The 15,688-nt window shown below is 36.2% G+C and overlaps 1 protein-coding gene across 5 annotated transcripts in view; it reads right to left on the reverse strand.

The window, feature by feature from the left end:
* The window catches only part of LINGO2 (leucine rich repeat and Ig domain containing 2), a 486,960-nt gene that overhangs the window by 155,934 nt on the left and 315,338 nt on the right, over positions 1 to 15,688 (reverse strand). For 4 of the 5 annotated variants that reach the window (XR_001875068.1, XM_017816431.1, XM_017816429.1 and 1 more), the window contains one exon: positions 8,916 to 9,073. The gene's annotated coding sequence lies outside the window, so the exon portion shown is untranslated. Of the gene's footprint in view, positions 1 to 8,915; positions 9,074 to 9,189; positions 15,686 to 15,688 lie in introns of those variants that run through there. The other variant, XM_017816432.1, reaches the window with a different exon arrangement.

Raw genomic sequence — 15,688 nt, forward strand, 5'->3', positions numbered from 1 at the left:
TTATACATTATCTTAAGTGCTATTTTTATGCTTTTATATTGCTATATTTCTATAGATATTAGCAAAAATGTTTACATATCTCCTTTCCATTGCAGCCAAATTGGTCAAAAATAAGTCCTACGTATATATATGTATTTATAAACGCTGATTATTCAGTGTAGTTTCACTCTACTCTGCCACGGGGGATTATCACCCACCCCTCACCTTCAGGGGTGGGTTGTAAAGAGATTCAGAAAAGGAATTTCTTATTCTCTCATGTTCTTAGTGAATTAAAAAGTTGTCACCTGTGCTGTTTTCTTCTTTCTTCCTAAAGTTTTCAGTTTTCAAGGATGACTATAATCTGTGTTACATTACAACTCAGTAAAGTTTTCATTCTATTTAAGTGTCAATATTTTGGTGGCTGGGGAGCTGCTGGGGAAGCCTCTGTGAGTAGAATGCAGGGCTGCACATGCCAAACACTGCCTGTTCCAGCAGACTGAAAAGTGGACCCATCTTTGGTCACTGCTGAGGCCATCAGTCATAATGTTGGTGTTGCCTCTGTGATAACTTACCTAAGAAAGGGCAAAAGAAAAATTCTGTACACATGTTGTGACAGAGAGGAGTGAGAAAATGTGAAACAGCCCTTTAGACACCAAGGTCGGAAAAGGAGTGGGAGGAGGAGACACTCCAGACGCTGGAGAAGAAATTCCCTGACAGCCCCTGGAGAAGACCATGGTGATGCAGGTTGTTTGGTGGAGTAAATATCCACCTTCAGCCTGTGGAGACCCCATGCCATAGCAATGGTATTCCTTAAGGAGGCTATGATCCTATAGAAAGCTTGTGCTGGAACAGGTTCCTGGCAGGAGCTGCAGCCTCTAGAGAGGAGTCCATACAGGAGTAGGGCTTTGGGAAGAAATTGTGGTTGGTGGGGGAACCTTTCTGGAGCAGTCCATTTCTGGGGGACTATACTCTGTGCAGAGGATTCACAGAGGACTAGGCCTGTATCCTGTTTTGAAGCTGGGGAACAATGTGAAGAGTGCACCACTTGGAGAGGAGGTAGAAGATTTGGGCACAGAGGAGTGAAGTTGAGCCTGGGAAGATGGCGGGTGTGGAGGTGTGGGGGATGGAGAGAGGGGGATGAGGGCTTTAATTTTGTCTTTATTTCTGCCTATTCTATTCTATTCTATTCTATTCTATTCTATTCTATTCTATTCTATTCTATTCTATTCTATTCTATTAATTTTAAATTGTCAATAAATTAAACCGATCTTTCCCAAGTTGAATCTCTTTTGCCCATGACTGTAGCTGGCAAGTAATCTCCCTTTATATCAAGCTATGAGTTTTTTATTTCATTTTCCCACCCTGTCAGGTTGAGGAGGAAGAGTCAGAGAGTGCCTGGGTGAGTGTCTGTCACCCAGACAAGATCAACTCACAGAACGCTCTAGATTAGCTTTGGAGCAGCTTTTACCTTTGGAGAAACTCCAGAGGTGCTTCTCCCCAATATGTAAAGCAGCAGTGGAACTAACAGAGAGCAGAATACATTCCTAAATGCAAAGAAAAATTCAACATGCTCATCTACTTTGCTAGAAGAAAAACTACCACAGGAAAGTCAGAATAAGAGTAATTTGATGGAATCAGTTACAATGAATCATTACTTTTTCTTTCAATTGCAAACATGGTTCTTACTACAACACAAAGAGTTCAGAGGGGAAGTCAAAGTTCACGCCATCACTTAAATAAATCTATCTTCTGTATATGTATACATATATATATATGTATAGTCTGTAGGCAGAATTTCTAACACTGTAGTGCTGGCATTTGAATACAATTTTGTCCATACAGGAGCCATGTAGAAAGATGTTCATATGAGTGTATAAAATATACATATGCCAAATAAAAGGCACATCTAGTTTCAGTTATGTCTTAAGTTGGTTCTACAGCAATAGAGGTAAATACCATTATCAAAATACTTCTTTGATCTCTCATTCCTTGAATATACCTCATTAAAAAGAGGATCCTATGATTCTGAACTCTGTTAATACTAAATACATGCTACTGTTCATGATGAATGATTATTTGATATGATGACTAGCATTATCTTATTGTAGTCTGCTGCTTCCAAATTAATTGCAGCAATCCATGTAGTAAAGCAATTTTCAAGGATACCAGCAGTGTCAGATCCTAGCTGAGTTTTCTAGAAACATCACTTAAATCTTCTTTGAATGACTGAAATATAAATACTTGAAAAAAATATAGTTGTTCAGTGGACATCATATATAATGTCTTATGCACTAACGTCTTACAGTATCTTATAGCCTTGATTTTAACTTTCACAAATAAGAGGGATATTTAATAATATTAATAACAAATACATTTCCCTGAATTCATAGGTTAAAAGAAAAAAATTGCAATGCAATATTAAAAATTACATTATTAATATTGTTTCAGCTTTTCACAGGAAGTTATTTTCACTCAGAAAACCTTCTGAATACTGAATTTGATACAAGAGATGTAAAATTTCACTTGTCAAGCTAGAGAGGATGAAGAGGACACTTTAAAGGTCATTTTATTATATGATTATATATTAAAAGATTTCCATTCTACCTTCTGCCTTTTTGCAGGAAGAAAGGATGGATATTATTCAACAGACTTGGACAGCTCATCTGAAGCTGATAAAATGTGTCATTTTCAATGCTAATTTAGAGAGTTCTTAAAATACATACTATTTATTTGACAGACCGTGAGATATCATGCACATCTAGTTTAGGAGCTTCATACCTCAATGTACACTGACTGCTAAGTACGTTTTCTTTTCCAATCTGCATTGAACTGTCCCCAACTTGAATAGCACCAACAAGCTGCATCACACCAAGATAGTCCCTTGTTCACTGACATCACAGGATGATGCTCTTGCAATCTCAGATATGTGCAAATACATGTTTCTTTACAATGCCACAACAGATCAGTCAATAAGAGGAGAAGAGCAAACTTTCATAAAACTTGAACTATAAAATCATGGAATTGTAAAGACGGAAAGTTCAAAGTGCCATTTGAATTTGACAAAATCCCCAGACAATCAGGCTATAGCCTGAACTATTGTTATGCACAGAAATGTCCTTGAAAAAGACTGGACCTTTTTTTGAATGTGCCCATGGTAAGATAGCAATCTAACCCAGGTAGGATACTCTAAGAAAAAGGGGAAATAAGATAAGGCCTTTATATCAATTTTTATGTGTCCACACATTGTGTAGCAAAGGGTTGGGAACTAGAAGGAGTTACTCAAATAACTTGGCACTTCTTTTGACACAGGGATCCACTTTTTAGTTTCTTTCCTTTTTTTTTTTTTTTCACTTCTTTTCCATTTATCTATTTCTGTGAAGTGATGAACATTTAAAAGGGTTTACGGATTTCAAAAATACTTGGAAAATACTAAAAGAAGGAGTTACTCAAATAACTTGGCACTTCTTTTGACACAGGGATCCTTTTTAGTTTTTTTTTTCCTTTTTTTTTTTTTTTCACTTCTTTTCCATTTATCTATTTCTGTGAAGTGATGAACATTTAAAAGGGTTTACGGATTTCAAAAATACTTGGAAAATACTAAAAGAAGGCTAAGATTTAGAGCCTTGTTTGTTAATCTGATCAATGTATAATGTATACATTGTACAATTTATACTTTGTATAAATTATACCTTTAAATGTATAATTTCCTCTTTTCAGCTGCACCTTGATTTCTGACAGGTAAGACTTTATTGAAAAAGTCAGTGCTATGGAGCTTTAGCTCCTCATCAGCAACAGGATAGTTGTGTTGACGCACTCACGATCACCCTAAGCCTTTCTCTGTATCTGTGTTTTCTTTGTCTCATATTTTTGTAAGATCCTCTGTAATGAAACAATTTTTGTAACTTTCCCTAGGAGCTCTTTTTTTTATTAGCAAGCATCATGGTGTTTGGTACATTTGATTTCTGTTGTCTGCCTGCTGTACTTGCTAGACAATTGTAATTTATTGATTGATGAGGTGATAAAATTATGAATAGAAGGATAAAACCTGAGGGATAGAAACTGAATACGAGAAATAAAGTTTAGAAGAAGAGATTTTGTTTTTAATTGAAACATAAATTTGAGAAAGGATTATGAGATTTCATTTTTACAAAAGCGTATGGGAGTGAGTTTTAAGACATAAAATCTCTGTATATTGACCCATTCTGGGTGGCCCATTGTGCAAAGTTATGTTTAGGTAATTTATGGGCAGTGAAGACCCAATGGGGTTGACAGTCTAGAGTGCAAAGAAGAGAAATGGACAGTTCCCTTATGCACTCTTCTAAGCACCACCTAATCCTTGCTTTTTCACATTAGCAGATGAAGCTGACCAAGCTGTATGAAATTTATGTTTGTCTGACCTTCAGGGAGAAGGGTCTCCTAAAAGAGCAGATAGGAGCAGGTCTGATCTCTGTGTAGCTCTTGGGAAGGCTGAGTTAGAGCTGCATCTCTTGATTTGCCTGCTGTACATGCTCAGTGCCCGTGCTGCACAACAGTCGGGGCAACCAGTGTAAAGAGACAGATGACTTGTGACTTTTTTGTTCACATTGTCCCTGTCCCCTATTCCAGGGGATAGATTGAGACTGCTTTCTTACTTGGTCAAAACTTTCTTTCCTCATATTGTGGAATCCTTCCTCAGCCTTTCACTTTTCCATTTTCGTTTAATGACTTAATGGAAGGCATTAAATTAGTTTTCTTTTCCTGTTATTCCTCCTCCAGGCCCTTTTCACACCCTTCTGTGACAGCATACTCACTTATTTCCCACTTGGGGAGCCAGGGAGCATCCCTGCCAACACAATCCCTTAGCTTACATCATAAACTATGAGATGCAGAAAAATCTGTTAAAGAATTGAAGATGGACAGAGGAATAGAAGAGAAAAAAAAAAGAGAAAGAAATCATGCTTCATTTTCCAGTGAGAGAGTATATTAATTAAAGGTTCAGTAAAGTGTGAGTCCTGTTCCCTTAGCATTCACACAGGAAAAGCAATACTTTTTTTTTCTCAGAAGTTTATTGAATAATCTTTCCCCAATTTAACTATGTAAATAGATTTTCCCTATAAGAATTATGAAAAAAAATCTAGTAAAATTAATTGCCTGACCTCAAATGGAAAGGAAAAAAGATTTATAGAAATTTGTTTTCTTTCAGAAAGCATTATATAGTTTAGGACTCACAAATCAAAAGCTGTGACTAACAACATAATGAGAATTAAAAATAAAAAATATAAAAGTTTTAAGTTTCATTTTATTTGCCTTCTGATTCTTAAAACTCAATCTTTTAAGTTCCTTTGTCTGCCACTGCAAGTCACAGGATGCCTTAGATAGAAATGAGCATTATCTTTTCAAATATTTACATAGTCTAGGAGCCTTTTATTCCAAGACGACAACAGACTCTAAATTAAATTAAAAAAATCACATGTTGCTTAAGAAAATAATCAAAAATACCTTAATTTCAAAATATGGAAAAAATGAGGGGAGAAAAAAAATCAAAGAGAAGCAAAGTTGTAGGAACAGCACTGAGTCTGTTAAGTTCAAAATATACTCAGTAGATCACATCAGCAGCCAAAAACTTTATCAGTACATGCCTGAACTCCCAGATATGCTCACTTCTTGCTTCATTTTGTAAGTAGACTACTGTAAACAGCCTTAGATTAACATGAAGTTATCAGTCTATTGCACATCCATAATGACCCTGAAGAAAGAACGTGGTGTTATCATCAGTCACGTAAAGTCTCCAAAACTAGAACATATAATTGTCCCCAGGTCTTTGCAGAAAGCACAGCATAGTAACCTAGTTTGCATATCGCATTCAACTTTTTTTGTGAATGGTAAATGCAAAGCTTTCATGATATGAACTCATTGCCTTTTGGAATGTTTTAATTTTTTTGTTAATACTCATGGAACTATTATGAGTTTGACATGTATATTAGTATTATATTTAAACTTCTGTTATGTGGAAACTTAAAAAGGTGTATAGTATTTGTTTTAAACAGAATAAGATAGTCTGAGCTAGGCTTGGCTTGGTGGAATCAGTTTATAACCATATAATAAGAACCCAAAACCAGAATTGAAATTTCCTGACAAAGCCTTTACCTCTCACACACTAGAAATGCTGCTATTAAACCAAAGTAAAACTATGGAAATCCCCCCCAAACAGTAAAGCTGTAAAAAACAGTGCCTTATTTTTACTGTTTGAGGAGTTTCTTTCAGCTTCCATGAGCTGAAAAGAGTGTCTTACAGAAATGTCTGAGCTGTTCATTAGGTGACTAGGGTTGTTCGTGTTCTCCCTCCAGTACCCAAAAGAGCGCTGGACCTTGATGGGACATCGAGTGCATAGTGCCACCACACAGAATTTGAGGGGGAAATAAGAAGTTCTTGATTTGGCAGGTAATTTTCTCACTGCTTCTTGAATTTTTTTTTGTAAGTTCATAACAAAATAACAAACAACAAGCAAACCAACACCCCCAAAACACCTCAACCCAACCCAAACCAAATCCAAAACAAAAGTAAAACCCCAGACAAAACAAACAACCCTCTCCCCCAAACAAAAACCAAACCAACCAACCAAAAAAACCCCAAACAACCCAACAACAACAACAAAATCCCATAACAAAAAAACCCCAAACACAAAACTCTAAGGATGAAGTTTGAAGGGAAAGGTTTTGTAGAGCACAGAAAGCCATGACAGATTTGGAAGCCATGACAGCTCTTGATTTAGCAAGAAGTTTTCATTGGCTAATAATTCATTTTAAGTCTTTTGAGAAAGGTTTCCTCCCACAAGATGTTTGTAGAGCTCCTAATTTTCTGCCCATTTATTCCGTCAGCAGGGTATCATAGAAAGCTATGCAAAAGGGTATCTTTTGATGTAAACAGTGAAAAATTTGAACCCTTATTGAGATAACAAATGTAACAACCTTTTAAGTATACTTAGTTTTTACAGTACAGACTACAAAACACTTCTACAAATGAGGGACAGCAGAAAGAAAAAGCAATACTTTCTGAAAGGCAAAAAAAGGATTTAATTTTCATTTGCTTCTTGTATTCCACGTACCACACAGTCCTAAAGCTTTGAACTATGATCGACAGTGTTATCATTGTCGACTTCCATCTAATAGGTAACCCTTCAATTAAATACTGCAAACAATTTCTTTCAAAAATGGATAAAAATCTGAGTCTTAAGGAGATAAATATTAGTAAAGCATTAACAATCCTGATTCAACAGTTATTTCAACTCTGCATTAATGTCATCAGAATAAAGCTACCATGAGAAATATAGACATGTGAAAAGAATATTTTACCAGACTGTAGGTTTCTACAGGAAAATAATGTGAAACTAGAAACACAATCCAATATAAAATTCTATTTTTAAACACATTTATTTTTTTTCACTCTATATTAGCATTAAAATTCCCCAATTTTGTATCTCAAAGATGAGTTGCAGCACTGTCTTTGGTTTGTGAAATGTTAGTCACTTTTTTTCAGTCACTGGTCCCCTGTTTCCCCCCCCCCTTTTTTTTTTTACAGAATGTGATTTGGTAAAAATATTTTTAAAAAAATCTATGCCTCAAATCATTAGTTTTGAATTCACTTGCAGCACTAAGTGGTCAATAAAACATACTTTTCCTGTTGCCAAAATAATTCCATTGAAAATATTTGTTTTGAAAACAGGCAGAGCACAATGAGAGTGCAGCTGTGATATAAATATAGATGATATAGATATAGATATAGGTGACCTGCATCTATTTGAGTGTACTCTGAACCCAGAAGTCTGGAGAAATGAACGTGAAGACAGTTTTTCTGTACTTATGTCTAGGCCGAACTTGACCCATGAGATCATGTCTGGAAGTTGCACAGTCTGGATAACAAGGTACAGTGTCACCAGAACATTGCTTTATTGTTTCCTCAGCCAAACTGTACATTTACAAGGTACAATTCACATTGGCATAAGACTGGAATTTGTGCATCAGTATCTACTGCTGCCCTAGACACACTCCAAGACAGTTTTGAATATTTTTGTTAAATATCACTCCTTATTCTTTACCAAGCAAAAAATGAAAATATGAATATGATCTACCTTAATCAGCCATAAGTTGATTGATACTCAATTCAGGAAATAGTCTCAATTCAGCAATTTAGTTTTTACTAGAGGACCATGTTCCTGCATAGTTTCTAAGATTTTGACTTGAAAAGTTAAAAACAACAGCAACATACAGTAAAAAAAGAGAAAGAAATATAAACTGTTCATGCTGTCCTCACTTTTTCATGAAACATCCATCGAAGTCAGACAAGGCAGACTTTTGTTCTTTGGACTTTGTTGAAATCTACCCATACCAAATTGCTTTATATTAGGTCAATTAGTTTCTACAAATTGCTCTAAGGAATGAAATGGATTGTTTAAACACATATCTTACTTAGAGATGAAAGAGAATTCTCAATATCTAATAATAAAACAAAATATTATGGTAAAAAGCCCTTGAAATAAGCAGGCAATCAACCCCAAAATTCACACAGGTAACAGGTAACAGTATTTGAATATAATAGCTTGCAATAGAAGCCACTAAATTTCTCTGTTAGCCTAATTATTTACATTTTTGCTTTCACAGTAGCGATATGCTACTGGGTATAACAGAGATTATTCTTGCTATCACAAGGTAAGGAAATGTCAGTTTCCTTCTGTAAAAATCGTGTTTTCTGTAAAGAAAACAGCTTGCTGCACAAAATAAAGAGCTGTATAGAACTGAAATTGAAGCTGTGTAGAACTGAAATTGCAATGGTCATTTGGAGTTGTGAAATACAGATTATTTTTTTTTGGTGGGGAGGGGGAAGCAGTTAAATAGAACCTGCAATTGAAAGAAGCCTGAAAACTGTCAAAAAACCACCCCAATCTATTTCAATAGACTTACCTGTTTAATACTTTTAAAAGTCCAGTACTTCCTCTTTACCCCACAAATCTCTCAGCCACTGGATGAAATCAAAATACAGCACTTGATCATGATAATCCCAGCCTCTCATAGACAACAGCATCTCTCACGGCACCACACTCAGAATGCTTGAAATGAACCTGGAAAACACAGATATTCTTACATTTTTATATACTCAACCACATCTTAGGATAAGGAAACATGAGCACTTAATCAGTGACTACATTATAAAGGAGTATAAAGCCATAAGTATCACCTGGTAAACAAGACAAAGACTGAGAAGTTCATGATCCAGGCAACATGTTTTTGCTGAATATGCAGCTCTGTTGTACTTATTGATCCAATAAAACTGTCAGGATTAAAAAATAGTATTTATCTTTTTTAAAAATTACATCTTTTCATACATAAACCTGTAAGTCCTTTTTTATACAAATTCAAAAATGAATGTCTTCTTCTGAACCAAAGAGAATCTTATCTGAGAAAGGTCATGGAAAGATTTCACTAACATTATAGCTAGCATTCCATAAGAACTTTGCTGAGTACCATTTTTTACAGTATCTTTCTTTAATAGAAAAATGTACCATGTAACCAGAGGCAATGCAAACTCATACCAGTAGCATGGTCTTCTCTTTAATGAGAAAAGGCATATAAACAAATAAAGAATTCAGGTGGCATATTACAAGATATTTATAATGAACACAGGGAAATTTAGAATTTTTTAAGATATCATGAAGAGTACCAGTGGCAACCAGATAATGGTCAGTCCATGCAGAAGATACATTGAACAGGGTTTTTCTTAATAATATTAACTTGTTATTTCAGTCCCTATTGAAATTTATAGAGTGACAGAGCACTACTCTTAAACATCCCCAAAATTCTGAATGTCCCCTTTTTACAAGTACTGCATATGAGTTTTAATATGGAGCAGGAAAATATGTTCACAGTGGTGAGAGCTAGTGTAATACCTATGTATGTAAGAAAAAAAGAATCCACACTGAGAAATAGCTGAAATAAAATACCAGTAAAGTTCTTGTCTAATTTTGTAAGGTGTTTCAGTAATTAGCATACAGTATGGCATCTCAGAATTTGTTAGACAAGTGGATTATCTGTTGTTCAGTCTTCATCCATCATTAGTAGTTTTTCTAAAAGTTGCACAAACAGAAGGTATTTCTAAAAAAGAGACAAGATTGTACTTAGCCCAGTTGCGAAGTGATAGTTCAGTGCATCTGAAGCATGATGCATAACCATTAAAAAAAGTTTCCAATCATGCAAAATTTATCATCAATGACTTTGAATGGAAGATCAACGATATCCAGGATTTTACCAATGTACTTGATCAGGAATTACAATACCATCTCTCATTATACACCAGGTCAGATGAATGCAGGAAATGTGAAAGATTAGTGTAACATACTTTGAAAATCAACTGAATAGACTGTTTCGAGATACTGATGGAATGTTTTCATCCAATCCAGTGCAGACAGATCAGTCACTGGCTGGTGCATGGGTCTCCATGACCAGACACAGAAATGAATTTTAGCAAGATAGAGGAAGGAAGACACTAATATGTCCAGAATATACCTACTACAGAACTCAAAATACATGGGAAAGGGTGCTTTTCATTGTTTGTGATTTTCATAGTAAAACCTCTGGTAAGGCAACAAGGAAGTTTTCCCCAGAAATGTAATATCATAGACACGTAGAGGAGTCTAGATAAAAAGTAAAGGTTTTATTAATATCTCCTAGAAAGACAACGGAAAAGTTTTATTCAATTGTTGCCATAAAATTCTCAGAATCAGCTAGGTTGTGTATGACCAAAGTTAAATACTCAAGATAATTATATAAAATTGTGTGGTATTTTTGTATCTTACAGTGTAAAGAGGAGGATTAACTAAGATTTCAGATTTCAATGCATCAGGATTGTATGACCAAATTGAAACAGCTTTGATCTTTAATGTGAGAAAGTTGGAAGGTAATATGATCAAGGGATAAATCAGCTGGATAAAGGTCAAGATCTCCAGAAACTAGAATTTGCTAATAACACAGAGAGGTGGCATTTCTGAGTCAGAATAAGGGAAACAGGGCTGAAACAATTATTAAGACAAGAACTGATGCCTAGTCTTGACCAATCACTTCTCTGAAGAAAGAGAAAACTCCTTAAAACTAGGAGAATCTGAAGTAGAAAAGTACTCAGGAACAGTATCTAAGCCAGTGGGTACTCGCCTCTAAATACCGGTGATGGAGGAAAAGGCAGAATTCCTGAAAACATGCTAACCCAAATCCACACATCTGTGCTAACCAATGGAGATCACCTGCTAGTTTGGGACAACACAGAGGAAGATTCCTCCTTCAGAAAGTTCCAAAGCCTCCTTTCATCCTACCTGAGTAAAAGCTGGAGTTGAAGGTGAAACATAGGCCAGTTCTTTAAAAACAATTTACACATACCTACAGAAAGTGACAAAGAATATGGAGTAGACTGTATACAAGGCTCATAAATTAAATCTAGATTATTCTGAACAGTAAAAATAAAATCCTTTATTATTTAGGAATTACTTGTCATTTTCTGAAGAATTCTTGAGCAGATCCACCTGTGTTCACTCTTTTTTCATTGCTTTTTGGGGGCAAAAGCTGATTGATTTTCAAGGACCATCTCCCCCCAGCACAGGGGTAGTCTATCACCACATGCAGAAGTTAAATACAGGTGAGTGAGAAGTCTTGACAGATTAACTCCTAAAAGCAAATATAAGAAGGAAGTGTGCAGAAAGTGAAAGGAGGCACATTCTCAGAGGGCGCAGGAATAGCGTTACGACAGCAAAAGCCCATCTGAAGTTATATCTGTCAAGGGATTTGAAAGGCAACAAGACAGGCTTCAACGAGTAGATTAACAGTAAATAGAAAACTCAGGAAAGTGTGGGCCTATGTTCAAATGGGTAAGGGGCTCTCACGACAAAGAACACTGTAAAGTCTGACTTGGCGCCTTCTTCACCCTCATGTGTTACTGGCGAGAGGAGTCTTCAGGAATCTAAAACTCATAAGATCAGAGGAAATGTCTGGAGCAATGAAGAGAATGAAGAGTTATCCTTGGTGGAGGACAATACTAGTGCAAGAGGCCTGACAGGATGCTCACAGGAGAGGTCCCTAAAGAGTAGGAGAATGTAAAGATCACACCTATCTTCAAGATTTGTAAGAAGGAGTATCTAGGGAACTATAAGCAAATAAAATAAAGAATCCTGGAAATCTTTTCCAAATCCATAAATGATAAGAAGTTCATTGTGAGTAGTCATCATAGATTTATGGGGGGGATATGATATGAAATAATATTAGCTTTTGAAGTCATAGACATTCAGCAAAACTTGCATTTTTTTATGTGGTGGGATGATGACCTTGGCAGATGAAGGGAGAGCAGTGGATGTTGTTTACCCCAACTTCATTAAAATTTTAATCATTGTTTCCCATAATATCCCCATGTACAAACAGATGAAAAATGGGTTAGATAAGCATATACTACAGTGTACTGAAAATTGTTTAAACTGCTGAAAGTATTTTGGTCAGTAGCCCAAGGTCCATAAGAAATCACTATTGGTTCACCTCAGAGGTGAATACTGGGGCCAACACCCTTTAAGTCATTTTTGAAGACCTGGAAAACAGGAAAGAGTTCACCTTCAGTAATTTGAAGATGACACAAAACAGGAAGGAGGGGTTAATACATCAGATGGACGTATTGCCATTTAGAGGAGTGTCAACAGGCTGCAGCAGTGGTCAACAGAAACTTCATGAAGTTCAACAAAGGGAAATGCAAACTGGGGAGGAATGACACTTTAGGAGTCAGTGCATGCTGGGGATTAACTGGCTAGCAACTGGATAGAAGAACCTGGAGATCCTGGGAGACAAACTGACCATATTCCAGTGCACTGACATTGGAGCAAAGAAGAGGGTCTGAATCAGGAGGGGTGTTGCTTGCAGATAGAGGCTGGTCCCTCCTCTCTGCTCATACCTGGTGAGACAGACCTGGAGGGCTGTGCACAGCTCTGCTCTCTCCAATACAAGTGACACGGACATACTAGAGCAACTTCAGCACAGTGCCAAGAAGGTGATGGACTGGAGCATCTCGGATGTGAGGAATGACTAACAGTGACTGGGACTGTTAATCTTGGAGAAAAAAAGTTCAATGGGATCTTATCAATGTGTATAAACACAAATCAGAAGGCAATGAAGAAGGTGAAGTTAAACTCTCTGCAGTAGTGCCAAATGGCAAGACAAGACACAATCACAAACTGGAATAAATGAAATTCTGTCTGAACACAAGAAAACAATTTTTACTGTGAGGTTGTTTGAACACTGGAGTAGGTTGCCCAGGAGACTGTGGAGTTGTCATCCTTGCAGATATTAAAAATCTAACTGTAAAATCTCCTTCACAATCTACGTTAGCTGATCCTGCTTTGAGCAGGGACACTGAACTAGATTGTGTCCAGAGAGCTCTGCCATCCTCATCCATTCTGTAATTCCATGAAGTCCTATAAAATGGTTGAAAGAATGAAAGAAATGATCAACAACTTCTATTTACTTCACAGTACCTTGAGACATATCAGTTTAAACTGTGTTGTAACAGCATACTGTTTTACAAAAGTAAAAAAAAAACAACTTATTTTGTTCCTACTCTGCTAAGACAGTGGTTTTAGTGCAATAATATTAGCTGTGACTTTTGAAGACACAGGCATTCATCAAAACTGGCATTTAAATAAAGAATCTGCAGAAGAAGAACATGCCACTATATCTAACTCCCCCCGAACCCTATTTAAGTAGGCAGGTTTAATATTTAACATCAATTATGTCCTCTACTTGATAATTTTTACCATTACTGCAGTCCAATTTTTGAAAGTTAATTGAGGTAATAACACTGGAGAGACAGTAAAGCTAGTCTGGAGGATATTTTTAAAAGCATAACCCCGCAGAAAAAATACCTAATAGTGTACTTCTTAACAGAGGCTGGTAAAATCAAAAAAGCAAAGCCACAACAAACCTATACATTCTATTGCATTTCCACCATTGTGAAAATAAAATCAATAAATAAAGTGGCTATGTTTTGAACTCTCTTTGTTCAGGTATGTTTGATTGAAGCGGAATCCAATTTCTACATATAAGGCTTTATGATATTACTGGTGACAGCACTCTACCATTTCTGTGTACTTTGGGAGCTCAGACTCTCTGATGGCCTGAAATCCCATTCAGGTTTGAGAATTACACTGCTAAGTGCGGTGTATTAGCATTTTGCCAGTCTTGCTTTTCAATGTCATGACTATGCCCCGGTCTCACTGAAGAAAGAAACGAGAGATGTGGAGAACTGCTCCTTGGCTTGTTCTGTATAATCTGTGGGGAGCTATTCCTCTCTCCCTCTATTATTTATCACATTTTTTTTAGCAGTGCTAATGGAAAAGAGGACAGCATAACAGGAGTTTCATGCTGTATCATACTGCATAAATGGTATGGACCATTAACTGACCCAAGGGTTTATCATTTAAATCAAGAGCACAGGCAAAGCATGGGGAAAAAGAGCTAGGGGAGAGAAAAGAACACAGATGCAGTAAACATCAGTTCTGATGACTTGTTTTAAATGTTGGTACTGAATTTTCAATTCTTTCAGTAGGTTTGTGACAGAGATGATTGTAGAGGTAGCATAGCAAATAAAACAAAGAAAGTTAAAAGGTGCTAGAACAGAGACTGGGAACTTCAAGAATAGAAAGTACTGTGATGGTACCATCATGATCTTTTCCTATGGTTTGGTGGACTTTTTGAAGCCACAGTGTAAGGTGAAACAAAGTTCAATGTTGTAAATAAGACCTGATCTATATTCAGCAGCATACTGGATTCTAGTAAAATGATCAGTTTGTTTTCAAGGGTATTCAAAGGATATTAAAAATCTTCAATATTCTCTAAAACTACTGTAATCCCCCTGGAGGAAAAAGGGAAGGAGGGAGGGAGGAAGGAAGGAAGGAAGGAAAATGTAGGAAGATATCGTGCCCCCATAGGTTGGTTCTCCAAGAAGAGAATGCAAAATGTGTAATTATTAATAGTTTCCAACAGATGACTCCCAAAGTTCAGAGTGACTGCAATAACGAACACCCATACTGGATGAGTTTCATGACCAGTGACACTATCATATCTAAGCCAATTCTAGAATTAAAACAAAATTATAATCTTAGCCCAGGCCCCATGAAGGATAAATAACATCACAGGGAATACATACAGCAAGTTGTTACATAATACTACCTGGAAAACAAAAATTTATTTTAGCATGCATTGGTCAGACCTGTCATTATGTTAAACCTTCACGCCTCATGTTGGGCACCAAAAAAGACAGTTGTGTTTTAACCTCAGTTGGAAAATAAGCATCACAGAGCTACATTTTCATTTGCTACCTAATTCCTGAGTAGCAGGGATTGCATTTTTCTTTTTCAGATTTCATGATTTAAGAGTAGATGTGACAAATAGGACAAGACTTATCAGTCCATGAATTAGTTAAAGCTGTTCCATCCATTTAAGAATAATGACATATATATGGTCTGTGACCTACTTGCCAACCAAAAGAACAAAATATACATACATCTCACCTTTTCCATGTAGAGAAAAAGATTCCTAACATTTGTAAACATAAGACTAAAACAATTCAATTTTTAACTGTCTTGCAACATAACTACAAACAATAATAGAAGATATATTCAGATCTGTTTATTTTATCACAGAGATTATAAATAACA

This window comes from Lepidothrix coronata, unplaced genomic scaffold, assembly GCF_001604755.1.
Source record: "Lepidothrix coronata isolate B3197 unplaced genomic scaffold, Lepidothrix_coronata-1.0 Scaffold55, whole genome shotgun sequence".
In the NCBI taxonomy this organism is placed as follows: Eukaryota; Metazoa; Chordata; class Aves; order Passeriformes; family Pipridae; genus Lepidothrix; species Lepidothrix coronata.